Source organism: Rhinopithecus roxellana, chromosome 10 (assembly GCF_007565055.1).
Source record: "Rhinopithecus roxellana isolate Shanxi Qingling chromosome 10, ASM756505v1, whole genome shotgun sequence".
Classification (NCBI taxonomy): Eukaryota; Metazoa; Chordata; class Mammalia; order Primates; family Cercopithecidae; genus Rhinopithecus; species Rhinopithecus roxellana.
The window spans coordinates 44,265,034-44,279,648 of NC_044558.1; the positions used below are offsets into that span (position 1 = coordinate 44,265,034).

Below are 14,615 nucleotides of genomic sequence, written 5' to 3' on the forward strand. Positions count from 1 at the left end.
TAAACCTGAAAACGAATAAAACCTGAAATAAACCTGAGGAAGGAATATATACTGTTGTCTAAAATGTTCTGTTGACACTTTTCCATAAGTTCAAGAAGCAAAAGTATCAAAACTTGCCAAATGAGGATCCAATCAAGTGGGGAAGGAAAAGGGGTGCTCAGAAGCTGTCCCCAGCCCCCTCTCCTGGAGGCACAGAGTGTGGGGGTCTTGCAAATGACTTTCTTGGCCGACACTTGTGGGGTGAGTATAACCTGAGGGTCTGGGAGAGGGCCAACCTCCACCCCTCAGTCCCACAGTCCCTGGTGCCTGCCCAAGGCCAGGCTATGGGCTCAGATGTCACGCTTTCCTTGCCTCCTTCCTGTCACCTCCAGAGATTTGGATTCAGGATTTGCTCCTGGTGTCCAAAACTTTGACAGGAAACTTTCTTTTCTTTTTTTCAGATGGAGTCTCACTTTGTTACCCAGGCTGGAGTGCAGTGGTGCAATCTCAGCTCACTGCAAACTCTATCCCCTGGGTTCAAGCAATTCTCCTGCCTCAGCCTCCCCAGTAGCTGGGATTACAGGTGCCTGCCACCACATCCAGCTAATTTTTGTATTTTTAGTAGAGACCATCTTGGCCAGGCTGGTCTTGAACTCCTGACCTCGTGATCCAACCACCTCAGCCTCCCAAAGTGCTGGGATTACAGGCATGAACCACCGCGCCAGAGGCTGATGCTTACCTACAAATCTTGATAGAACAATTAAAGTTTTTTGATCACAAGCTTCAAAACTGCAAAGATAATAAATAGAGAAAGAAAATTGAAACTCTTAAAGAGAAGCAAATAGCATGGTAGACTCAATTAAACACTGCACTGTGTTGGTGCAGATTGCTAAAGACCAGAATAATGCTGAGAAGCACACAGATAGAATTATAAGTACTATTAATCTTGTAGATGCAATGTATCAACCTAGTCCCTTGGAACCCATGATCAGCACAATGCCTTCCCAGACGGTCTCACCTCCGGAACCTACTCAACTGCATAAGACAGAGCAGACTTCATCTTCCTGACCAGTTGGACCTGTACTAGTTACCTTGGGACACCATTAGACTCCAACACCAAATAATAGAGGCAGTGACCGTTCACCACCTAGTAGCAGTCTTAACTTCTCCAAGCCATGTCAATGGCTTCTCTAAATACAGTCCCAGAGTTCTCTTATTCCAGCAGTGAAGATGAATTCTACAATGCTGATGAATGTCATCAACATGGCTCATCCCCAAAGCACTTAATAGATTCTTCTGAATCTGCCTCAATCTTGACACATGGCAGTGCGGAAAACAGACTAAAGTGCCCAGATAGCACAGAATCGTTTACTTCTTTCACATCCAATGGAACAACTGATGCTGACTCATTTGATTCACTGATGAGAGAGCTGACGAGGAGAAGGAAGGGTCCATGGAGGAGCATAAGAGTGTAATCACGTACCTCTAGTCACAGGTTAGGGTTAGTATAGATCTTACTAAAGTAGTTCTTCCAACATTTTTTGCTTGAAAGAGGATCTCTTTTAGAAGCATATGTAGACGTTTTTTGTATATCCAACCTTTTTGCGAACATTGGTGACCAGGGATTGAATAGTTCAGAATATGAAATGGTACCTCTCAGCCATTCATGCAAGAAGGAAAGAATCGATTACCAAAAAGCCATTTTAGCAAGATCTTTCAGTGTCACTGCACATTACCAAATGATACCAAAGAGAACAAAGGGCTAGTTTTAGAAGGACTAGTTCCCTGGGTTTCCAAAAACAATGTAAAGTTTGTGGCTGAACAGATTTCCCATCATCTACCTACTTCAGCCTTTTATGCTGAGTGTTTATCAAAAAGATTCAATTCATTGCTGATATCTGGACCTAATCAAAATTCCTTAGGATGTCAATTGGGATAAACAACATAGGGTGGGGCCACAAGCCCTGTGTCTTGTGTTTAAATTATGAGAAACATTACATCCTCACATTCCCCAGTGTTTAAGGATGGTCTATCCTCACAGTGCTCCAAATGGAACCAGGAGGAGAAGCAATATTAATTATTCCAAAACTGGTGATAATGCAAATATCATCTTCCACACTGAATCTTTCTCTGGGGAAAGGAAACACAGAATTACCACTGTGATTTTTTTTCTCCAAATGATGAGAAGCCTTTTACTCAATTGAAGGGGAATGGAATGGTGTAATGTATGCAAAATATGCAACAGGGGAAAATGCAGTCTTTTTAGATACCAAGAAGATGTCTATAATCAAGAAGATAAGAAGTTGAAAGATCAGAAAAAATATGAATCCCACTGCCTTTAGAAGGATGTCACTTTCAACTTAAGAATCAGAGACATTCAGTTGCCATGTAGTTGTGCAGTTTTGAGTGAGTTTCTTAATCCTGGGTTCTAATTTGATTGGACTGTGGTCTGAGAGACAGTTTGTTATAATTTCTGTTCTTTTACATTTGCTGAAGAGTGCTTTACGTTAAACTATGTGGTCAATTTTGGATGACTACGGGGTAAATAATGAAGACAGAAATAAAGATGTTCTTTGAAATCAGTGAGAACAAAGATACAACATACCAGAATCTCTGGGACACATTTAAAGCAGTGTGTAGAGGGAAATTTATCACATTAAATGCCCACAAGAGAAAGCAGGAAATATCTAAAATTGACACCCTAACATCACAATTAAAAGAACTCGAGAAGCAAGAGAAAACATTCAAAAGCTAGCTAATGGCAAGAAATAACTAAGATGAGAGCAGAAATGAAGGAGATAGAGACACCAAAAAAACCGTTTAAAAAATCAATGAATCCAGGAGCTGCTTTTAATTGATAGATGGCTAGCAAGACTAATAAAGAAAAGAAAGAAGAATCAAATAGATGCAATAAAAAATGATAAAAGGGGATATCACCACCGATCCCAGAGAAATACAAACTACCATCAGAGAATACTATAAACATCTCTACACAAATAAACTAGAAAAATCTAGAAGAAATGGATAAATTCCTGGACACATCATACACCCTCCCAAGACTAAACTAGGAGGAAGTTGAATCCCTGAATAGACCAATAACAGGCTCTGAAACTGAGGCAATAATTAATAGCCTACCAACCAAAGAAAGTCAAGGACCAGATGGACTCGCAGCCGAATTCTACCAGAGGTACAAAAGGGAGCTGGTACCATTCCTTCTGAAACTATTCCAATCAATAGAAAAAGAGGAAATCCTCCCTAACTCATTTTATGAGATCAGCATCATCCTGATACCAAAGCCTGGCAGAGACACAACAAACAAAGAGAATTTTAGACCAATATCCCTGATGAACATCGATGCAAAGATCCTCAATAAAATACTGGCAAATCGAATCCAGCAGCACATCAAAAAGCTTATCCAGCATGATCAAGTTTGTTTCATCCCTGGGATGCAAGGCTGGTTCAACATATGCAAATCAATAAGCATATTCCATCATTTAGACAGAACTAAAGACAAAAACACATGATTCTCTCAATAGATGCAGAAAGGGCCTTTGACAAATTCAACAGCCCTTCATGCTAAAAACTCTCAAGAAACTAGATATTGACGGGACGTATCTCAAAATAATAAGAGCTATTTATGACAAACCCACGGCCAATATCATACTGAATGGGCAAAAACTGGAAGCATTCCCTTTGAAAACTGGCACAAGAGAGGGATGCCCTCTCTCACCACTCCTATTCAACATAGTGTTGGAAGTTCTGGTCAGGGCAATCAGGCAGGAGAAAGAAAGAAAGGGTATCAGTTAGGAAAAGAAGAAGTCAAATTGTCCCTGTTTGCAGATGACATAACTGTATATTTAGAAAACCCCACTGTCTCAGCCCAAAATCTCCTTAAGCTGATAAGCAACTTCAGCAAAATCTCAGCATACAAAATCAATGTGCCAAAGTTACAAGCATTCCTCTACACCAATAACAGAGAGCCAAATCATGAGTGAATTCCCATTCACAATTGCTTCAAAGAAAATAAAATACCTAGGAATCCAACTTAAAGGGATGTGAAGGACCTCTTCAAGGAGAACTACAAACCACTGCTCAACAAACTAAAAGAGGATACAAACAAATGGAAGAACATTCCATGCTCATGGATAGGAAGAATCAATATCATGAAAATGGCCATACTGCCCAAGGTAATTTATAGATTCAATGCCATCCCCATTAAGCTACCAATGACTTTCTTCACAGAATTGGAAAAAACTACTTTAAAGTTCATATGGAACCAAAAAAGAGTCCACATTATTTGCCAAGATAATCCTAAGCCAAAAGAACAAAGCTGGAGGCATCATGCTACCTGACTTGAAACTATACTACAAGGCTACAGTAACCAAAACAGCATGGTACTCATACCAAAACAGAGATACAGACCAATGGAACAGAACAGAGCCCTCAGAAATAATACCACACATCTACAACCATCTGATCTTTGACAAACCTGACAAAAACAAGAAATGGGGAAAGGATTCCCTATTTAATAAATGGTGCTGGGAAAACTGGCTAGCCATAAGTAGAAAGCTGAAACTGGATCCCTTCCTTATACCTTGTACAAAAATTAATTCAAGATGGATTAAAGACTTAAATGTTAGACCTAAAACCATAAAAACCCTAGAAGAAAACCTAAGCAATACCATTCAGGACATAGGCATGGGCAAGGACTTCATGATTAAAACACCAAAAGCAATGGCAACAAAAGCCAAAGTAGACAAATGGAATCTAATTAAACTAAAAAGCTTCTGCACAGCAAAAGAAACTACCATCAGAGTGAAAAGGCAACCTACAGAATGGGAGAAAGTTTTTGCAATCTACCCATCTGACAAAGGGCCAATATCCAGAATCTACAAAGAATTTAAACAAATTTACAAGAAAAAATCAAACAATCCCATCAAAAAGTGGGCAAAGGATCTGAACAGACACTTCTCAAAAGAAGACATTTATGCAGCCAACAGGCACATGAAAAAATGCTCATCATCACTGGTCATCAGAGAAATGCAAATCAAAACCACAATGAGATACCATCTCACACCAGTTAGAATGGCGATCATTAAAAAGTCAGGAAATAACAGGTGCTGGAGAGGATGTGGAGAAATAGGAACACTTTTACACTGTTGGTGGGACTGTAAACTACTTTAACCATTGTGGAAGACAGTGTGGAGATTCCTCAAGGATCTAGAACTAGAAATTCCATTTGACCCAGCGATCCCATTACTGGGTATGTACCCAAAGTGTTATAAATCATGCTGCTATAAAGACACATGCACATGTATGTTTATTGCGACATTATTCACAATAGCAAAGACTTGGAACCAACCCAAATATCCATCAATAATAGACTGGATTAAGAAAATGGGGCACATATACACCATGGAATACTATGCAACCATAAAAAAGGATGAGTACATGTCCTTTGTAGGGACATGGATGAAGCTGGAAACCATCATTCTGAGCAAACTATCGCAAGGACTGAAAACCAAACACTGCATGTTCTCACTCATAGGTGGGAATTGAAGAATAAGAACACTTGGGCACAGGGTGGGGAACATCACATACCAGGGCCTGTTGTGGGGTGGAGGGGGGAGGAATAGCATTAGGAGAAATACCTAATGTAAATGATGAGTTAATGGGTGCAGCACACAAACATGGCACATGTATACGTATGTAACAAACCTGCATGTTGTGCACATGTACCCTAGAACTTAAAGTATTAAAAAAAAAAAATCAGAGACATTGATGCAGCAACTGAAGCAAAACACAAACTTGGAAAAGACAAAGAGAAGAGGTCGGGCGCAGTGGCTCAAGCCTGTAATCCCAGCACTTTGGGAGGCCGAGGCAGGCGGATCACGAGGTCAGGAGATCGAGACCATCCTGACTAATACAGTGAAACCCCGTCTCTACTAAAAAATACAAAAAAAAAACTAACCAGGCGAGGTGGCGGGCGCCTGTAGTCCCAGCTACTCCGGAGGCTGAGGCAGGAGAATGGCGTGAACCTGGGAGGCAGAGCTTGCAGTGAGCTGAGATCCGGCCACTGCACTCCAGCCTGGGCGACAGAAAGAGACTCCGTCTCAAAAAAAAAAAAAAAAAAAAAAAGAAAAGACAAAGAGAAGAAACCCAAGAAAGGAAGGAGAAGGAAATTCAACTGGAGACAAGCTTATTTCATGAAGATGGAAGATGTTGGGTTTATGATGAATCATTACTGAATTATCTTGGTGCTGCCAAGCATTGGGCTAGGAAATGTGAAGTTTACAACTGATAGCCAGGGCAGTAAGCATAATTAAGCAACATTCTCCCTTTGGGAGAACCTGTTCATTCCCTTCTTATTGCAATGGTTCCTATCTCAGGGATAGGAGACTTTTTTTTTACAATTAAAAATCAATTGTATTTAATTCTATACAATGAATAATTGGAAATTTAAAAAGCAGTACCATTTGCAATAACATAAAAAAATCAAATAAATAGAAATTCCTAAACCAATGCTTGGCAGCACCAAGATAATTCAGTAATGGTTCATCATAAATGCACCATCTTCCATCTTCATGAAATAAACTTGTCTCCCATTGGATTTCCTTCTCTTTGCTTTCTTCGGTTTCTTCTCTTTTTCAAGTTTGTGTTTTGCTTCAGTTGCAGCATCAATGTCTCTCTTTGCCATAAATCTAGCAAAATATTTACAAGATCTACACAGGATATGGGACTTTCTGACACAGGTGAACAATTACAGTGGGAAAAGCTTCCCTTTTTTCCTCTGTGGCAGTTTTGGCCATAAGTCCTCAGAAAAACTTCAGGTTTTGAAAACAAGATGTTTGCTCCTTTTCCAAACCCTACATATTGAAAAGCATTTCTAAATCCAAGCCTCAAACTCCACACTCTAATACTGATGTTAAGGAACACAATTTCTGTTTTCTAGTTCTGATGATGTTGGATTGTGTGTGTGTGTGTGTGTACAGTTCATATGTTGGATTATATGTGTGTATATATATACACAAACACATACACACAGTATATGCAGTTGACCCTTGAACAACACAGGTTTGAACTGCACAGGTCTACGTAAACAGATTTTCTACCACCTCTGCCACCCCTGAGATAGCAAGTCTAACCCCCTCTTTCTCCTCCTCAGCCTACCTAACATGAGGAGACAAGGATGAAGACCTTTATGATGATCCTCTTCCACTTAATAAATAGTAAATGTGTTTTCTTCCTCATGATCTTCTTAAAATTCTCTTTATTATAAGAATATAGTATATCATACATATAACATACACGATATGTGTTTATGTTGTCAGTAAAGCTTCCAGTCAACAGTAGGCTATTAATAGTTAAGTTTTGGGGTAGTGAAAAGTTACATGTGGATTTTTCAACAGTACGGCGGGGGGTGGGGGGTGATGGTGCATCTAACGTTGTATTATATGTACATATATATACAATCATGCAACAAAGATACTTAATGCCAGATTTTTCATAAAAACTCCTTCTACTGTAAATATGGGTTCCTCAGAGTTATTTTGAGAAATGAGCACAGTGTCTTGAAATCGTGTTGGGAAATATTATGGTCTCACCTGCAATAACTTTTCTTTTGGAATTGAACTATTATTAAGTTGTCTCTAACCCTAGATTATAGTTTAATTATACTCAATATTTCTTCAGGCTTCATAAAGTAATTTTTCAAAAAAAATTGAAACTTGCCAAATGAGCCTCAGCAGCTTGAAAGAAAATCCAAGGGACGGTAACGGAGCACTGTAAAAAATGCAGCATCACAGTGCTCTTGGTGGCCCAAAGGACTAGTGATGAGGACAATATCATATAGAAAATATGGATATCAATGACACTGGTTCAGAGGGTGAATGTGGAAAAGTTGTAGGAGTACCTTGACTGATTTATTTCACTGACATTTTTCTTTTCATGCATGCCCTTTGCATTATTTAATAAGTATAATACTTAAACAATCTTAGTGATAAGCATTATGTTGTAGTTTGATTGACAGCATTTTGTTTTGCAGTTTTGTTTTGTTTTGTTTTGTTTTGTTTTGTTTTGTTTTGTTTTGTTTGAGACAGGGTCTTGCTCTGACCCAGGCTGGAATGCTGTAGTGCAATCATGGCTCACTGCAGCCTCAACCTCCCAGGCTCAAGCAATCCTCTCACCTCAGCCCCCCGCCCATCTCCCACCAGGTAACTGGGACTACAGGAGCACATCACCATGCCTGGGTAATTTTTAAATTTTTTTGTAGAGACAGAGTTTCGCCAAGTTGCCCAGAGCAGCCTCAAACTCCTGAGCTCAAGCAATCCTCCCACCTCAGCCTCCCAAAGTACTAGGATTACAGGCGTGAGCCACACACCCAGCCATATTCTTTCTTAGCAGCAAATAAAGTAACAGCGTGTCTTACAATTGCTGGCACCTTAAAATCAATAAAATATGGTAATTTTTTAAGCCAAATACTCTGTTCTCTTATTTTACAGTTCAGAGATTAGGTCACACAAGGATTTAGTCACTTGCCAGAGGCGAGGCAAGTAGGCCTGGTTTGTTAGGGCATAATGAACCATTTGCAAATATTTTTCAAGTGACTGTCCCAACTTAGCCCCAGATTAACCCTTTGTTTTTCTAAATAATCATAACTAACCATATTGTTATAATTTTCTATTTCTTTAAGTCAGTATTTTTTTTTTTTTTTTAGTTTTTAATTTTTGTGGATATATAGTAGGTATATATATTTATGGGGTATGTGAAATGTTTTGATACAGCCATGCAATGCATAATAATCACATCATGGTAAATGGGGAATCCATCACCTCAAGCACTTATCCTTTGTGCTACAAACAATCCAATTATACTCTTTTAGTTATTTTAAGATGTACAATTAAATTATTATTGACTGTAGTCACTTACTGTGTTATCAAATACCGCATCTTATTCATTCTTTCTAATGTTTTTGTACCCATTAGCCATCCCTACTTTCCTTCCACTCCCCCGCTACCTTCCGAGCTTCTGGTAACCATTATTCTACTCTCTAGCTCCATGAGTTCAATTGTTTTAATTTTTAGCTCCCACAGTCAAGTGACAACATGTGTTTGTCTTTCTGTGCCTGACTTATTTCACTTAACATAATGACCTTCATTTCCATCCATGTTGTTGCAAAAGACAGGATCTCATTCTTTTTTATGGCTGAATAGTACTCCATTGTGTATATGTACCACATTTTCTTTATCCATTCATCTGTTGATGAACACAGGTTGCTTACAAATCCTGGTTGTTGTACATAGTGCTGCAATAAATATGGGAGTGCAGATATTTTTTGATATATCAATTTCCTTTCTTTAGGGCATATACCTAGCAGTATATGGGTATATGCTGCTAGGGATTGCTGGATCATATGGTAGCTCTATTTTTAGTTTTGTGAGGAACCACCAAACTGCTCTGCATTGTGATTGTATCCCACCAACAGTGTACAAGACTTCCCTTTTCTCCATGTCCTCACCAGTATTTGTTATTCCCTTTCTTTTAACTGGGGTGGGATGTTATTATATTTCATTGTAGTTTTGATTTGGATTTCTCTGCTGATCAGTGATGTTGAGCACCATTTCATATACCTGTTTGCCATTTGTCTGTCTTTTTTTGAGAAATGTCTATTCAAATATTTTGCCCATTTTTAAATTGAATTATCATATTAAAATTTTTACTATAGAGTTGTTTGAGCTCCTTATATATTCTGCTTACTAACCCCTTGTCAGATGTATAGTTTACAAATATTTTCTCCCATTCTGTGGGTTGTCTCGTCACTTTGTTGATTGTTTCCTTTGCTGTGCAGAACTTTTTAACTTGATGTGATCCCATTTATCCGTTTTTACTTTGGTTGCCTGTGTTTGTGGAGAATTACTCAAGAAATTTTTGCCCAAATCAATGTCCTGGAGAGTGCCCTTGATGTTTCCTTGTAGTAGTTTCATAATTTGAGGTCTGGGATTTAATTATTTAATCCACTTTGATTTTTGTATATGACAAGTGATGGAGTCTACTTTCATTCTTCTGCATATGGATATCTAGTTTTCCCAGCATAAGTTATTATTGAAGAAACTGTCTTTTCCCCAGTGTATGTTCTTGGCACCTTTGTTGAAAATGAGCTCTCTGTAGGTGTATGGATTTGTTTCTGGGTTCTCTGTTCTGTTCCATTGGTCTGTGTGTCTGTTTTTATGCCAGTACCATGCTGTTTTGGCTATTATAGCACTGTAGTATATTTTGAAGTCAGGTAATGTGATCCCTCCAGTTTTATTTTTCCTCAGGATACTTTTGGCTATTCTGGGTCTTTTGTGGGTCCATATAAATTTTAGGATTGTTTTTTCTATTTCGGTGAAGAATGTCATTGATATTTCAATGGAGATTGCATTGAATTGGTAGATTACTTTCTGTAGTATGGACATTGTAACAATATTGATTCTTCCAATTTATGAACATGGAGTATCTTTCCATTTTTTGTGTGTCCTCTTCAATTTCTTTCATCAAGGTTTTAAAGTTTTCATTGTAAAGACCATTTACTTCTTTTAATTCCTAGCTATTTAATTTTCTTTTTAGCTGTTGTAAATGGGATTACTTTTTAAATTTCTTTTTCATATTGTTCACTGTTGGCATATAGATATGCCACTGATTTTTTATGTAGATTTTGTATTCTGCAACTTCACTGAATTTGTCAGTTCTAATACGTTTCTGGTAGAGTCTTAAGGGTTTTCCAAATATAAAATCATGTCATTTGTAAACAAGGATAATTTGACTTCTTCCTTTCCGATTTGGATGCCCTTTTCTTCTTTCTTTTATCCGATTGCTCTAGCTAGGACTTCCAGTACTATGTTAAATAACAGAGTGACACTGAGAATCTTTGTCATGTTGCAGATCTTAGAGAAACCACTTTCAGTTTCTCCCCATTCAGCATGATACTAACTGTGGGTCTGCCATATATGGCTTTTATTATGTTGAGGTATATTCTTGCTATAATCTGTTTCTCGAGGGGTTTTTTATGAAGGGATATTGAATTTTATCAAATGCTTTTTCAGCATCCATTGAAAGGATCATGTGGTTTTTGTCCTTCATTGTGTGGATATAATATATCACATTGATTGATTTGTGTAGGTTAAACCATCCTTGCAACTCTGGGATAAGTTTCACTTGATCATGATGAATGATGTTTTTAATGTGGTCTTGAATTTGATTTACTGGTATTTTGTTGAGGATTTTTGCAACAGTATTTATTAGGAATATTGGCTTGTAGTTTTCTTTTTTCCTGTGTCTTTGTCTGGTTTTGGTATCAGGGTAATACTGGCCTTGTGGAGTGAGTTCTGAAGTATTCCCTCCTTCTTTATTTTTTGGAATAGTTTGAGCAGGATTGGCATTAGTTCTTCTTTAAATGTTTGGTAAAAATCAACAGTGAAGGCATCAGGTCCTGGACTTTTCTTTGCTGGGAGATTTTATTACAGCTTTAATCTCATTACCTGTTATTGGTGAGTTCAGGTTTTGGATTTCCTCATGGTTCAATCTTGGTACATTTTATTTATATAGGAATTTATACATTTCTTCTAGATTTTCCAATTTACTGGCATATACTTGCCCATAGTAGTCTCTAGTGATCCTCATATGTTTTGGATGTTTTCCCACCCAAATCTCATCTTGAATTGTAGCTCCCATAATTCACACATGTTGTGTGAGGGACCCAGTAGGAGATAATTAAATCACAGGGGTGTGTTCCCCCATACTTTTCTCATGGTAGTGAATAAGTCTTACAAGATCTGATGATTTTATAAGAGGTTTCCCTTTTTGCTTGGCTCTCTCATTCTCCCTTGCCTGCCACCATGTAAGAGATGCCTTTCGCCTTCTGCCATGATTGAGTCTCTCCAGCCATGTGTAACTGTGAGTGCATTAAACCTCTTTTCCTTTATAAATTACCCAGTCTTGTTATGTCTTTATCAGCAGCATGAAAACAGACTAATACAGATCCTTTGAGTTTCTGTAGTATCAGCTGTAATGTCTTCATTTTCATCTTTGATTTTATTAATTTAGGTCTTCTCTCTTTTTCCATAGTCTGGCTAAAGGTTTGTCAATTTTGTTTATTCAAAAAACTAACTTTAAAGAAAAGAAACAACTTTTAATTGATCATTTGTATTGTCTTCATTTCAGTTTCATTTATTTCTGCTCTTTCATGCTACTAATTTTGGGTTTGATTTGCTCTCACTTTTCTAATTCTTTAAGATGCATTCTTAGGTTGTTTATTTGAAGGTTTTCTTTTTCTTTTTTTTTTTTTTTGATGTAGTGTTTATAGCTATAACTTCCCTCTTAGTGCTGCTTTTGCTGTATCCCATAGGATTTGGTATGTTTTGTTTCTGATATGATTTGTTTCAAGAAATTTTTTAGTTTTCTTCTTAATTTCCCCATTGACCCATTGGTCATTCAGGAACATACTGTTTAATTTCCATGTGTTTGTTGAATTTCTAAAATTCCTCTTGTTACTGATTTCTAGTTTTATTCCATTCTGGTCAGAGAATATACTTGATACCATTTCAGTTTTTGGGAATTTTTAAAAATATGTTTTGTGCTGACATATGATCTATTTTCAAGGATGATCCACGGGCTAAGGAGAATGTGTATGCTGCAACTGTTGAATAAAATGTTCTGTAGATATCAATTAGGTCCATTTGACCTGTAGTCCAGATTAAGTCCATTGTTTCTTTGTTGATTTTATGTCTGGATGATTTGTCCAATCCTGAAAGTAGGGTCACCAGCTATTACTGTATTGAGTTCTATCTCTCTCTTAAGCTCTAATAATATTTCTTTGTATATCTGCATGCTCTGGTGTTGGGTGTACATATATTTACAATGGTTATATCCTCTTGCTGAATTTACCCTTTTATCATTATATAATGAGCCCTCTTTGTCTCTTCTTACAGTTTTTGTCTTGAAATTTATTTTGTCTGGTAGAAATATAGCTACTGCTGCCCTTTTTTGGTTTCCATTGGCATAGAATGTCTTTTTCCATCCCTTGTTTTCAGTCTATATGAGTCATTATAGGTGAAGTGTGTTTCTTGTAGACAAGAGATAGTTGAGTCTTATTGTTTATCCATTCGGCCACTCTGTGTCTCTTGATTGGAGAATTTAGATCATTTGCATTCAATGTTATTATTGATAAGTAAGGATTTACTCCTGCCATTTCGTTATTAGTTTTGTGGTTGTTTCGTGGTCTTCTTTTTTTTCTGTCATTCCTTCCTGTCTTCCTTTTAGTGGTAATTTTTCTCTGGTGGTATGTTTTAATCCCTTCCTTTTTATACTTTATGTATCTGTTGTATATTTTCAATTTGAGGTTACCATAAGGCTTGCGAATACTGTCTTATACCCCATTATTTTAAACTGATGACTACTTAACACTGATTGCATAAACAAACATGCAAAAAGAAAACTAACAAAAACTCTACACTTCAACTTGCCCCCTGCTTTTTAACTTTTTGTTGTTTTTTTAATGTTTTATCGTACTGGCTATTTCTTGAAAAGTTGTCATAGTTATTATTTTTGATTGGTTCATCATTTAGTCTTTCTACTTAAGTCTGCATACCACCATTACAGTGTTATACTGTGTTTTTCTCGGCGCTTACTATTACCAGTAATTTTTGAAACTTCAGATGATTTCTTATTGCTCACTAACATCCTTTTCTTTCAAATTGAAGAATTCCCCTTAGCATTTCTTGTAGGACAGGTCTAGTGTTAAAGGAATCCCTCTGCTTTTGTTTGTCTGGGAAGGTCTTTATTTCTCCTTCATGCTTAAAGCAATTTTTGCCAGATATACTATTCGAGGATAAAAGTTTTTTTTCTTTCAATACTTTAAATATGTAATGTCACTCTCTCCTGGCCTATAAGATTTCCACTGAAAAGTCAGCTGCTAGATTTACTGGAGCTCCATTCTATGTTATTTGTTTATTTTCTCTTGCTGCCTTTAGGATTCTTTCTTTTTCCTTTACCTTTGAGAGTTTGATTATTAAGTGTCTTGAGGCAGTCTTCTTTGGGTTCAATCTGTTTGGTGTTCTATAACCTTGTGGTACTTAAATATTGATATATTTGTCTAGGTTGGGGAAGTTCTCTGTTATTATCACTTTGAATAAACTTTCCATCCCTATCTGTCTCTACATCCTCATTAAGACTAATAACTCTTAGGTTTGTCCCTTTGAGGCTATTTTCTGGATCTTACAGGCATGCCTTATTCCTTTTTCATTCTTTTTTCTTTTGTCTCCTCTATTTTCAAATAGACTGTCTTCAAGTTCTTTAATTCTTCCTTCTGCTTGATCACTTCTCCTATTAAGAGACTGTGGTGCATTCTTTAGTATGTCAATTGCATGTTTTCATCTCCAGGATTTCTGCTTAATTCTTTTTAATTATTTGAATCTCTTTGTTAAATTTATCTGATAGGATTCTGAATTTCTTCACTGTATTATCTTGAATTTCGAGTTTCCCCCAATCACCTATTTTGCATTCTCTCTCTGAAAGGTTACATAACTCTATTTCTCTGGGTTTGGTCCCTGATTCCTTATGTTATTCATTTGATGAGGTCATTTTTTTTTTTTTTTTTTTTT

The 14,615-nt window shown here is 37.2% G+C and overlaps 1 protein-coding gene and 1 pseudogene across 6 annotated transcripts in view; both read left to right on the forward strand.

The window, feature by feature from the left end:
- GRIP1 (glutamate receptor interacting protein 1) overlaps positions 1-14,615 on the forward strand; it is a 761,679-nt gene that overhangs the window by 538,560 nt on the left and 208,504 nt on the right. The window lies entirely within an intron of this gene.
- LOC104675476 lies at positions 382-6,280 on the forward strand (annotated as a pseudogene).